Here is a 14,261-nt window from a genome sequence, read left to right on the forward strand (position 1 = left end):
CCTATTGGCTGACTCAGCCTGGTCAACAGCAGGTCACGCCCTTGGTGAACACACCGAGGAGTGAAGGTCACCGCAAAAAAAAAAGCCTGTCTTTCAGTTTTCATGACTCACACACACACACACACACACACGTGATAGCATGGAAATACAATTTGCAAACACGCAAACACTGTTTGAATGCATGCAAAAATTCATGCATAAACACAAAAGCACTCACATACGCTCATATGCACAAACATTTGCAGGCGCACGCACACACACACACACACACACACACACACAAACACACACGCGTACATCCAAGCACACAGTGGGTGATTTGTTCAGTTTTAATGAGGATGGTGGGCAGGTAAATTGTCGCTTCCTCTCACTTTTTCCCCAAAACAACTTAACAAGGGAATTAATACTTTATTGGTATTATATCATCCCTGTACTCAAATGATCCCCAACACACACACACACACACACACACACACCGCATGCTATACCCATGGGGTACTTTCTGTCTAGCCCCAGGCCATTGATCCCTGGCCAGCAGAGACTGAATTGTCCCATGATGTCAGAAAACCTGGCTGCTTTCCTCCAGCGGTTCTGCCAGGTTCACATCAGATGTCTCCCTCAATCGAACTTTTCTGTCCTGCAACTGAGATGGTGGGGGCTCAAGCTCTCCGAGAATCTCCCTAATGTGATTATCCTGGCTCCTCTGGTCTTAGAGGACATTTTGTCACAAAGCAGTAGAGTGGCAGAATTAATCCACGATCCACCTTCTCCCTTAAACGGCCGCACATGACAACCGATGAGCAAGAGTGGAAGGAGGGGGGAGGGAGATTTCAAGATAGACAGAGAGAATAGTCATTAGATGGAGAATGAAAGTACGGGACAACAAACCTTGATGTGTGACAGACGAATAATTAATAGATTGCTCAGATTAGCTGTGAGTTATGAAAACACAGTGTGGTAAAAACAAGCCACCCTGTATAACCTGTTTTATTGAGGTCACGGCAAACCACATTTCATTATTACTCTCTATCAGCAGGTAGAGCGAATCTTGTGCACCATGCTCAGATGCAGGACTGTACTAAAGTTGAAAAAAAAAAAAAGTTGAGACCTTTAAACATCTCAATCCATCAAAACCTTCTCCTCCTGAGAGTTCAGGCTGGACATTCTCCCACATGTTGGGGCTTATTTCCAGCTCCTAGTGTTGTGGCCAGAAATAAAAATGACAGCTGTTTTCCTTTGAGAGGGAGTCTCTTCTGCAAAGACCTTTCAATGACTCTTCTCAGGGACCTCCTCATTCTAATAGGGGTGTTGACAATTAGATGAATCTTGCATTGAGGTCACATGAATCAGCTATGTGGTCAATCATGGACCCTCTGCGCCTGGAGGAGGAGGAGGCTGAGACAGGCATGGAATACACTGAACTGAATCCAGAATCAGTCACTCAGTCAAGTTCGCTTTTCAGTCCAAAGTGTTTGGCCTCCTCACCAGAAACTGTCAGAATCCACAAACATGACCGTCCTCAGCCTCCAAAGAGAGAGCTGCGGATTTACTGTATGTTCACTCGGAGGAGCAGAAAGTCCAAAAGAGCAATTTGTCTTTCTGTACGACGGGCTGAAGTAGCCCGTGGACCTTGAGCAGAGAGATGTATGGAGCACAGTACAACACCTGGTCTGACAAAGTTGGCACCACAATGCTAAGGAACATCTGATGGAACCATTAACTGTCAGCCGTCCCATAAATAACAGAGACAGATGAGGAATTTGGGGTCCATCGTGTGCGAATCCATTCTAGCTGGCCATATCACTATGAAAAGATACTGTGGGAGATTACTTTGCCAATAAAATGCAATTTTATTTGTATCAAAGGCCCTATGACTGTTATCATTCAGTACAGCTTGTTTCCATGAGTTGTTTTGCTAAGCGTTTATCACTTCTGCTCGCAAACCTGTCATCTACAATCCAAAATATACTCTTCACTTCCATTTTAAGCATGATGCTCTTATCCAGACCGGCTTATAGTGAGTGACCAGGTAAGGAGTTATTGCCTTGCTCAAAGACACGAGGAGAAAGGCTGTTGTTGGGATTAAGTTGTGATCTTTCAGATGGTCTCTGTAAACAATAGGCCACTAAAAAATGCAGACACCATGAACATGTGTCTCCTTTACTTTATGTTCATTTAAAAAGATGGATTGTCCATGAGATAATCTGTTTATGAAATTTCAAAGCATTAAGCCTGGAGCAGCAAATTCATTTATCATATCATAGCAAGCTCTGCATATGGTCACAGTATGATAACCATAGCCACTTTTCATTGTGGAATACAGCTATTATCTCTGCGTGCTTTGTCATGCTAATAGCTGTGGAAGACATAGATGAATAAAGTGGGTGGCAGACCTGTGATTTTCACTGCCAAGTTGGATGCTGATGGAAGCTTATGAGGAAAGATCTGAAGAAAGATCCATTGGCCTCCAGAGATACAGATGAGTGTGTGTCACACATCAACCAGAGATGTTAACTGGTTCATATGAGACAGGCACCCACACTACACCAAGCACTGTTGGAGGAACGTGACACAAGGCTTTGGCTAAATATATTTCAAGGTTTAAATCGCACATATTGTGTGTGTGTGCATGTGTGGGGGAGAGAGAGAGAGAAAGGGTGGGAGGTATTGGGGTATTGGGGTAAAAGGGTATTGTATATGTACCACAGTTTACAGTGTGCATGTACATGTTTGTGAACCACATAGGGGTCCTGAGAACTGGCCTCTTCCTCAGTAGGATCCGGGGTCCAGATGACTTCTCTGGGAAGTATCTGTCCTTGTCCAGAATCCCCTCCTCCCTCTTTTATTCTTATTGTCCTCATCCGTTTCTTCTTCTCCTCTTTGTGCCCCTTCATTTGTTTTATCGTTGTGTTTTCTGCTCAGTCTGCTGGATCCCCCCTACTGCCAGATGACAATGATGGATTTTCTGTGTGCACAGCAAACATACAAAAGGCTCAGATAAGAGAAGGATAAACAACAAAGCAAATATATTGACAGAATGACAACGAGGAGACGACAGAAAAGAACCAGGTAGAGAAAAACGCACAAAAGAGAGCAAAGAATAAACTGAAGAAAGTCAGCCTGAAAAAACAGCCTGCAAGACAATTGAGGTTTTTACTCAACATTGAAATGTTTTTGAAATCTTTTGTTTTGATCCACTAATGAGAGCTGTGTTTAAGGACACGTGTCATTTGAACCATCAATCGAGGGAGGCTGCAACAAAAACAAACTTCGAAACCTCACTGCCTCGCAGTATTTCCTTTCCCCCTCTCTTCTGCTCACGCTATCTGTCCATCCCCCCGATCCTGCATCTCTTCCATGGCAAACAAAGCAGTGGAGAACAGGAAAAACAAGATGGGCTGTAATTCAAGCGTGAAAGATGGATGGAAGACACTGGACACAGAAAATGGTAGATATCTGCATCCTGGAAAAAGAAAACACACACCACAGTTAGAAATAATTAGAGGGATTAAATGAGGAGGAAGCGAGCCGGGCGGAGGGGAAGGGGAATACTATCTGTCAATGTTTAGCGAACAGAATAAAGAATGGAATAAAGAGCACGGTTCAGGAGCATTGTACCCATGGAGTGCTGAACGTGATCATCCAGAAAAAACAGAGTGTAAGCACAACGTGATGGTTTGTGGGAGGCGGTGTGGTCGTGTGTGTACATAGAGCGTGGGCTTGAGCGAGCAGTGTGGTGCGTGTTTCCATACAGATGGAAGTTTGTTTAGAGTAGCGTGAGTGTGAGAAGTGAGTATGCAGATGGAGATGCAGATGTTGTCAGACTGTTGTGAATAGGACTCTGTGCGCTTTGGGGGTCTATGGACTAAACTGGCAGTGGCGGACCGTTTGCCCTCTCCATTTCTTCCACTTACTCAATGTCAGCCAACACCCCTACTGGATCTGGACTCACAACCTGCAGTGTGTGTGTGTGTGTGTGTGTGTGTGTGTGTGTGTGTGTTTGTTTGTGCATGCGGAGAATGGGATGACACCTCTATCCATGAGCACTGCACTCACATACTGTATGTATCTATATGTATATGATTGATTTGTGTATGTGCATTTATATGTGTGCATGCATGTGTGGGTGCATGCGTATATGCACGTGTGCATCCGTGGGTCGAAGTGGATTTGTTCTCTATATGTGTGTGCATGAATGTGCATATGTTGTCGGGTGTGTGACTTGCATCTGTTTGTACAGATCTTTACCAATCTGTAGTGCGTGTGCATCCGGCCGTGTGTATATGTATCCTCATGCTGTCACAAGGAAAGAACAAGAGCAGAACGGAGATAGTAGCAGAGAGGAACTCCACACTCCACTCCACAGCTGCAGCTATTTGTTCAGATGGATCTGTCTGAATCCCATTACATCCCTCTGTAAGACTATAGAGATGGACGGAGTGAGACAACGTTACACAAATCGGAAGAGATGAATGAAGACTTGGGGCTGGAAAAAAAACATTGACAATGGAGGTGTATCCATCTCACTTTGTAAATACAGGCGGTCAGACAAACAGAAAACCTAAGCAGCGCAAATGAGCCCGCATGAACACTACAACAATATTGACAGAGAAAACCAAACCTTCCCTCAATGCATTATAGTCTGTGGGAGCAACGTAAACACTATCAAGGCAATGTAAATCCAAGTTGGAAGTCATCTATAGTGAGCCCACCTAACGAGGCGCGAAGTTGGAAGATGGATTGTAGCTCAAATCTGAACTCGGACAAAAGCCACTTTTCATTTTCAGCTTGCTGTGGGAACATAGTGGCACGAAAGGTGTTGTGCTTTGCATCAAAATGAGCTGATGTTTATGTCATATCATATCAAGAAACCAATGTTCCATATGGGAAAGGAACTGTTCAAATCCAAGATGTGTGTGTGTGTTAAGTATATGTGCATGTGTGTTTGTGCGCATGTGTGTATTTGCATGTTTGCATGTGTGCGCGGAAGCCTGTGCACACGCAAGCCTGTGCGTTTCCTGTCCGCATACCTACTTATCATATACAGGCTGTGCGTTGACGTCACAGTGTTAATGATGATTATGATGATGATGTTTATTTATCTGCGGAGGTGGAAAAAGGTAGACAGGGTTGAATAAGCACAGTGTCAGGGGCCGCAGAGAGCCGAGCGTGAGCCAGGAAGAGAGAGGGAGCGAGGAAGAGGGAGGCTGGGGAAGAGGGGTGAATAGTTCTCTGTTGGGGGAGAGGGAGAAAAGAGAGAGCCTCTTGTGGTATGTTTACATGTCAGTGTAGTTCTTCGTCTGATTGATCGTATCTGTGTGTGTGTGTGTGTGTGTGTGTGTGTACCTGCATCTTGCTAGCATGTTTCATAGTCCATGCCTGCAAGTGTGTATATGTGGCACTCTGTATTTGTGTATGTGTGTATATGTTTGTATATTAGTTTCTGTCTGCAAGTGTAAGTGTGTGTGTTGCTCATGCGTGCGTGTGCATGTTTGTGCGTGTGTGTGTGTGTGTGTTTGTTGTTTGTGAGTCTCTGTCTGTGAGTGTGTTTCCACGTTGAATTACTAGGCTTCCCCTTGAAATCATTTAGGTTGGACCATTATGCCTCGTATGTACTAAGTGTCACACTGTGATGTGTTATGGCTGTATGTACTTTCATTTAGCAACTCATTGGACACTGTTAGTAATGTCTGGCCTATGAAAAGAGGGGGAGTGTGCTAAAAGGCTTGCTCCTGGCTATTCCACCATTGTGATTTATCATGGCGTAAACCTACAAACCCCCTCCGTGTGGCAGGCAGTGTAAATCTGAGCTTGGCTAGGTGCTGTCTTGGACTGAGCGATGCTGGTGGAGGTATATTTCAAAAGAGAATGAGGCAAATCTGTACTCAATGGAAATTAAATGTAACCACAGGTAATAACTCCACAATTACCCAACTATATTTACATCCAAGAGTGGAAAGCCACTGTTTTGTTAGTCTGTGTTTTCCTGCACTACACTTAACACTGCAATGCAATCATCCACAGCACCGAATCCACTTAATCAGTAATATGTTTTGATATGAGGATGTTATCAGTAAACAGCCCATCTCCTGCAGACACTTTCTGGTCCACTTTGAAGTACGGTTCAAAAAATGTGGGAACAATTGCTGTGAGTCCTAAGAGGAGATCTGGGTGTTTCCTGAGTTTAAAGCCGCCGAGGACCTGGTTAAATCAGGCTGGTTCTCATTATTCAACAAGCGAAGAGGGGGAGGAAAGAGGGAGAAGAGGGTCTCATGGATGGAAGGATTGAGGGAGAATGGGAAGGCCACTGGAAAGAGTCTAGAGGGATACCTAGAGCACAAAATGGTGAATAGACAGGGAGTGTAGTTTCTGTTTTCACTTTGAGGAAGATTTTGTTTGGCCACATATTGGAAAATCTTTGACATGACTGTAGGAGCCAGGAGTTATAGGAAAAGTGATGAGGCTGATTAAAAGGGCAAGAGACAGACACACACACACCCACAGACACATACACACACAAACAGAAAGAAGGTGTTTAAAAAGATTATGCTCATCTCCTGTTACAGTCAATAAAACATTAAGTGTGTCAGTCACCATAGTGTGTTTGGTAGGGTGTCAAGTTAGTGTCCTTCGCAGAAAGGCCCTCCTTGGTGCTGGCAGCAGTGGGGGTGTTTGTGTGTGTGTGTGTGTGTGTGTGTGGGTGTGCACATGCATATGCGTGCATGTGTCTCCATGCATGTCTATTTCTATTTGTTTAATCAAGCCTTCTCATGTGTAAAATGAGTCTTAACACCTGATCAGTCTCAGAGTGTGGGCCTGTGCTCAGAGAGCAGGGTGCTAATCTGATAGAGTAACTTTGTTAGACCTTGTCTAGACACATACGTATTTAGCTCTGTAAAAGCATGGTAACTTTGTTTGTGCTGAACACAGTTCTAAACACCGTGATCAATTCAATCAGTGATCTTTGTAGATCAGATAGTCAAGGTTCACATCAAGGGAGTCTGATGATGCCAATCTGAGGAGGGTATAATATGACCGTGTTTATGGCAGTGTTCCCATAGCTGCTCAGAGAGCTTGACCCCACAGTTCCCAGGGACAGGGGACAGACAGGGCTGTGGAAATGCTGTTCTTGCAACAAAGTGACAGTTCTCAGGCCATAAAATCTCTCGGTGCACCAATATTCTGCTCCTTCTCTCCAGGGAGAGAGGTGTCACTTAGAGTTAGGAGTCGGGATGTTGGAACAAACAGTTTTGTCTCCTGCAGACCGGCGTAACGGACCTTGCATAAGCTGAGCGTGCTGGCAACCCAACATGGCAGTAAGAGCTGTCTCCATCTGCTACCGCTCAGCACTGGGCTCCTGTGTTTATGATGACAAGGCTGTGACAGGGCAGTAATGAAGCTGTATCAACCGGCCAAATGAAGTGGATGTCAAGTCTCAGTGACTGACGGCGGATTAGCTGTTCTCTCTCCCACTTCCTTCCTGTTGAGCGGATCTCAGAGAAGTGAGTGTGACCTCTTTGAACTGCCATACACACTATAGCCCTTATATATAGCCTAGATATAAGTAACTGAGGAATATTACTGCAGAATCTGGAGAATATTACTGTATGAGGCACTAGATTGAGTTGCTCACTACAAAGCAAACCGTGTATGGGTGGCCCCTGTTCAGCGGATGTCTTCAGTACAATAGGTCATATACTGTGGAGGAACATAAACAATCGAGGCCGGCTCATAGGGTCATATGCTAGTCATCATGTAAGCAATTAGCCTGAGCAGTTCCATGGTAACAAACACAGATCATGTCACTTGTTGTTGTTTTTAAACATTTCCCAAGACTGAAGACATACTGAAGCAATGGGGGATGACCGAGTAAAGCCATAGGAGTTCATTAACTTTTCATTAGGCTGTATAGAATTTAAAGGGTGTGAATAATGAAAAGACTAACAGGGGGTAAAGAGACAAGAAAGAGATACAGCTAGAATGCAGTCTTTGTCTTTTCAAGCCCTTGTCTTCTGCTATGACTCGTTTAGTGGAACAGGGATTAGGGGAGGCTGATTTCCGTATTGTATTTCCATGGAAAATGAGCGGGTGATGCAGGAGCGACGGCGTCACATCCTGGGCTTTATGATAGTCCTGACTCCCTGCCATTCTCTGTCACTCCGCGCTCAGTTTCTCTCCCGTGTCCTTAATTCCACCTGCTTCCTGGACTCTCTCCTGTTTTTTTTCTTCAGCACCGTCTCTCCCTACAAAACAAAATAAAAGATCCCCTCTGGGGAAACAGAGCAACACAAACCTTGCATGAGGGTTCTTTCCATGATTTCGAGTAATGATTTAATGATTAATAATTTAGTGGAGACACACAAGGAGAGTGCAGAAGACAGGTTTGTTTGCCTGTGGTTGACATAAATGAGGCAGAACACCGCAGAGTGCCGTACCTAGACACAGCGTGAGATTTGCACTGCTAAAGTTAGCAGAACCTGAGATTGGTCAGAATAGATAATATGCATTCATACTGTGAACATACACACTGTTAACACAAGTGTTTTCATGAAATGTCTACAAACAGTAATTGCTTGGTGACATTACAGCATGAGGTCATTGCTGAATCTTTAGGCTGTATATTAAATGGAAAAATAGGGTCAAACACATATCTTCCACATATCTATCCAGCTATATCTAGCTGAGCTCTGTTCTTCGTTTGTTTAAGATTAGGCAGTAGGGCGATAGGAAGCCATGGATAAGGCTGGCAGAGGAGCTTTGAAGTGAGGCAAGGGAAGGGGCCAGGCAGGTATGTGCACTTGATGGGGCGCTGAAAGAAAGAGCAGCTCAGCGGCAGTGAAAGAATGTGAGAAAAATGTACTATAAGTGTGGAACCTTCACCCTCGGAGCCAATAAGAACGATCTGTTCCTTGAGGTTATGAATGTTGAGACTCGAATGATTAAAAATAAACCCATCTGTTTATCGGTTTATAACAGAGGCATAAGGGCAAAATATGTCAAGAGTCATCCATCAGATCTTGCTGGGCCCATTATTCCCTCTTCATTTCCTCGTGATTCCCCCAGCTGTTCCATAAGATACCATCAAAAGTGGGATAAAAGTTGGGGGGGAAAAGTAGAACGCTGCAGCCTTGGCAATATTACTGTTTTAATTTTCCACTGCGAAACATGCCGTACGTGATAAAACCAAATGGCAGGACTTCAGTTGGGGAAAAGTCAGTTCAGACAGAGGGAATGCTTACCGCTTCATTCTTTCCGGATTTATCCAAAGACTGAGCTGTTCAAAGATGTAACGATGAAAGAGAAGATGGAAGCTCGGTCATCACTACACTCTCTCTTTGCCTGTGTTCCGTGTGTCAGGTGGTTTTACCTTTAGAGCGGGGTCACAGCAGGTATGTTGCAGCCTGGCGCGCCCTGAGGCCAGGTGTGTGCTTGCTGCTATAGGCTAACATCGCACTCTGCACTCTGCTTCCTGTCCGCGGCCTCTCAGGTGGCTCTCCACCAGCATCGAACTCACCATGCACCTCTCTTCCAGCTACCGGATCCGTTCCTCCGACAGTGGAAAGTCACCGAACTCTCTCTTCATTAGTACATTTTTAATACAACTTTTTAAAACGCAACTTTTTTGTTCACAGCATGACATTTGCACAATCTGCCACAGACCCCCAGGGCCTCTAGATCACTTCAGGTTTTGTTAGAACGGCGACATGAATGTTTCCCCCCTCCAAACTATTTCATTCAGGCACCAGACAGCTTTTATGAAGAGCCACTGAGACAGGAATCCTGCAGAGTTGTCACAGCGAGTGGGGAAATACAATCAAAGCTGTGTTTTCTGGTGGATTTGCAGAAATCTGTTTTCATAAGAACCACTTTAGAGATGCTTCACCTGGGGAGAATGGGGAGAGTAATGCAGACATGCAAGAGATGGGAGGGGGTCCAGACAGAAATCAGGAAATAGAACCAGAAAATATGAGACAGAAAAATGGGAGAGCATCAAGAGTAATAGATAAGGTCAAAGTTGAAGACGGCTACTGTTAAGAAAAAGACAAAGGAGGTGGAAAGGATCTGGACTTGTGCTTAGAAACAAACTCTTTTTTATCAACAACGTCACTTTTCTCATTTTGGGAGGTTCAGAGGGATTGCACGGATCTTTTAGTAAGACATATTTACTATCTTAATGGCAGTCTAGACATGCCTCTGGCATCAGGTGGGAGATGGTCCTGGCCGGGTCCAGGAGAAGATCGCTCAGTGTGTACACAGAACTAAGTCACTGGATGTGGATGGGACTCAAGAGCAGATATTTATAAGATCACACTATATCAATGTCGGAGGGAAATATGCTTTGGCAACCCATAGAATACACTGTGTTTGGATTGGAGATCTGTGGTGTGTGCAGAGGTAGAAAGCGGGGGGTTGCTGAGATGGCAAAGCGCCAACATGCTCCAGTTTCGGGGGAGCAAAGTTGTAATGACATCAGGGCAGTGTAATGCAGGTTGTCATGAGCGCAGCATGCTTGCCTTGATGTAATGTAGCTCTGGCACTGCCCCCCTGATCTCACAGCAAGGAAACACAAGGTAGAACATTTAATAGCAACATGAGAGAGAGAGAGAGAGAGAGAGAGAGAGAGAGAGAGAGAGAGAGAGAGAGAGAGAGAGAGAGAGAGAGAGAGAGAGAGAGCAGGAGACATATTGGCAAGAATGGAAGAATGGGTTCAGATGGAACAAACAGCCCATCAATATCCAATCAATCACCGCTGTTTCCTTTTCTCCCTCCTCCCATTCTCTCCAGCCTGACCATACATCTGGCCAAAGTGCTGTGCTGTTTGACCCTAACTGATTCTCTCTGATGAGAAACTACATATCAACGTCCTCAGTAGAGCCAGCGAGCAGAACAAGCCCACCGATCTATCATAAACATAAAACCAAACAGAAATAGCACACAGCCAGGCTCTCCCTGCCCGGACTCTGCCAACAGGCTTTCAGCATGGAAGAGCAAATGAGAGAGCTTATGAGGGAAGTAAGGAAAATAGAGCAAGTTAGACAGGTTCCTATTTAGACACAATGCAATAGAGCCCCCAGTTGCCGCCCCCCAACACACACACACACACACACACACACACACACACACACACACACACACACACACACACACACACACACACACACACACGCCTCCCTATGCAACATTTTACCACCTTGGCTGACTGACAGGCCAGAATACCAGGGCAGGGCCATGCAAAGGGCTCGCTCTTGCAGCACATACGCAGGTGGGATTAATTTTCCTGCCTGGGGCAAAGAACACGGCAATGCTAAAAGCATATGCAGACATGCACGCATATATGGCACACATGCATGCATACAAGCATATACATACGTACATGCACATGCACACACGCACATACATGCATGCATGCACAGAGACAGCACACTCCAGCTATGCCTGGGGCCTCAGATTTCCTCCCCTGGGGATCAAATAGGAGCAGTATGTGCACTTAAAAGGTAAGTGCTGGCTGAAGGCATAAGAAAAGTGCTTGCCATACTGGTTCTATACATGTGTGAGGCACATAAACTGAATAGGTAAGCCTATGTTTTTTTTAAATAGTGACTATGTTTTGACTGTGAGCTCAGTGTCAGGGAAGCCCCTGTAGCTGTGGAGGGTTCAGAGGGGTTAGCGGTTAGAGAGGCTGTCCTCAAACTGCACTCCTCAAACTCCAGGTTCAAGCTCCGCGTTGGCAAGCATGTGCCCTGCTGAGCTGTCCTTGGGCAAGACACTGAAACCGAACCATCTCCAGGGACCTTGTTCTGTAGCTGACCCGGAACTAAGTCCTTCTGGAGGGGGCAACGAAAAAAGAGAATTTCCCTACGGGGATCAATAAAATATAAATTTAGTCTTAGAGGAGCTGTAGTGATAAGAGAGATCTTGTGACACACACACACACACACACACACACACACACACACACACACACACGCACGCACACACATACACACACAAAATGTAAAAGCTGTGAAAGCTCTGGCTGATTGCAGCTCCAGATAAAGAGGCAGACAGGAGTCAGATGTTCTGCGGGATCCAATTTTGTACGGTAGGGTGGTGATGAAGTGTTTCTACTGCCAAGCTACCCAGTGAACTCTCACTCCCTGGTATTCAAGATATATCAGCTATATATCATGCTACTCTTCCTCCCCCTCTGAACCAAACCTCACCACCCACCTCTCCCTCAGTCAGTCCTCTCCTCATCCTCCACCCCCGGCCACTTTCTTCCCTCTTCTCTTCCTTCTGCATGCCCTCCTCCTCGACCTCCTCCTCTCCTTTCTACATCCATTCTGCCAGCCAAACATCACCGCTAACCTCACCCTACTACCCTTTCGTAATTTTTCTCTGATTAGGCCTGTCACTGCTAAGGAGGACACTCAAAGTTCTGTGAAGAGAAGGCCAAGAGGACACACAGATCCCCAAACAGACAGCCTGGGCTAAGTAATGGAGAGAATAGCTGACCGCTGACGTAGCTTTAATGTAGCTAAGCCATAGCTGTGGGGGGGGGGGAGTCCCATTAACAGAGAGCAGAGCTGGCTGACTGGATGCAGCTGTGCTCGGCAGAGACTGATCAGACACATGTTGATTGATTACTATCACCTGCAACGCGTTGCGTAGTGGAGCAGAGCTGATCAACAGGAGAGTGAACACACACACACATGTTCACACACATAGGAAGTGAAAATTACTCATTGGAACTTGGATTACACTGGAAAAATAGGAAAAATAGTGTGTGTGTGAGTGAGACAGAGAGAGGGGGAGAGAGAGAGGGAGAGAGAGAGAGGGAGAGAGAGAGAGAGAGATCTGGGGAAATGATCTGGAGCAAGCCCCAAGTTACAGCAGAATTATGGCAGCTAATAAAACCACGTTTAACATCAATCTCATATCCTGTGGTTAGCTTAAATTCCTTACATTAGCATTCATCATGGAAAGGGGGGGTGAAGGATATGAAACATGGTGTTTCAGAGAGACAGAGGGCAATAAGGAGGAGAGGGAATTACAAAGGAGAGGGAAAAGGAGGCACAGGTGGGGGGGGAGACAGAAAAAGGCCTTTGAGCCATGGTAAAGCAGCCAATAGCCACATGTTTAGTGACTGCTAGGAGGACGAAACACATATATGAGTGTGTACATATGCCTGCTCTTTTGATGAAACAGAATGATCAGGCGGATTTAGGTGAAATAATAAGAGATCATTATATTTTGTATACTCGCTGTGTTGTGCCTGGAATGAAAACCAGACAGCGAGGATAGACGGGGTGCAACCGGAGCGTTTGAAGGCAGCTGTTGGAGCAGAGATTTGCTCAGCAGGTTGGTGTGCTCAGCCCCTACAGGGGATTATACAGGGAGTGGATGGTGACCCCTAGGTCAGGTGGCTGGTGGTCTCTTGCTAAATCTCCTTCTCTCCACAAACTTGTTGCAGAGTTCTGGCCGTCTGACTCACGGCCTGGCTCCAGAGGAGACTCAGAGGGGACAGAGCTAGGGAGGGGCAGGGAGATAGAGAGGTGAGAGGTGACAAGGGAAAGAGTGCGTGGCTCACTGTACAGTGATTAGAAGTGATGTGAAGTGTCAGGCTTCGGGGTGTATGGTGAGGTAAACAGGCTGAGGAGGGGAGGATTATGAGAAAAAGCTGGGGACCTCTTAGAAAAAGTGCAGCAAAAAAGACTGATCTAGAGTACGCGAGCCAACTTGGTGTCTCTGTGGACTGAATAACTGACGTGAATGGAGAGGGAGTAGAATCGCCAAATTGTCACAAGCCAAAATACACACCTGAGTAATTCCCCGCACATTTCACACTGCACACCGCATGCCTGTTGATTCTCCAGGACCACTAAATCAAAAAAAAGAATGAACTCCGTTGTAAAAAACAGCTTTCTCCAATCAATATGCAAATGTTCAAACAGAGGGAACAGCTCGCAACTTTCCCACAGAATCGGACACATGATGAATTGGCCAGTGCCATTACAATGGGACGTGTCCCCGTGACCGCAGGCCCTATCGGAACAAGAGAGGCGGACTGGGATTATTTGTACAGTATATGTGAGCAGGAGGTCACTGCTGAATGATGTACTGCTTTGACGTCCATCTGCGCCTGCTGGCTTAAAGGATAAGTCCTGTTTTTTCCCTATGATGTTCAGACGGTTGTGTGGTCGGACTAGTCTAGGAACCAGGTGAAACTGGAACGCATGGTTTGGTTTCATGATAAATGAGGATCATTTTGACAGAGAACA

The sequence above is a fragment of the Centroberyx gerrardi genome, chromosome 14 (genome assembly GCF_048128805.1).
Source record: "Centroberyx gerrardi isolate f3 chromosome 14, fCenGer3.hap1.cur.20231027, whole genome shotgun sequence".
NCBI lineage: Eukaryota > Metazoa > Chordata > Actinopteri > Beryciformes > Berycidae > Centroberyx > Centroberyx gerrardi.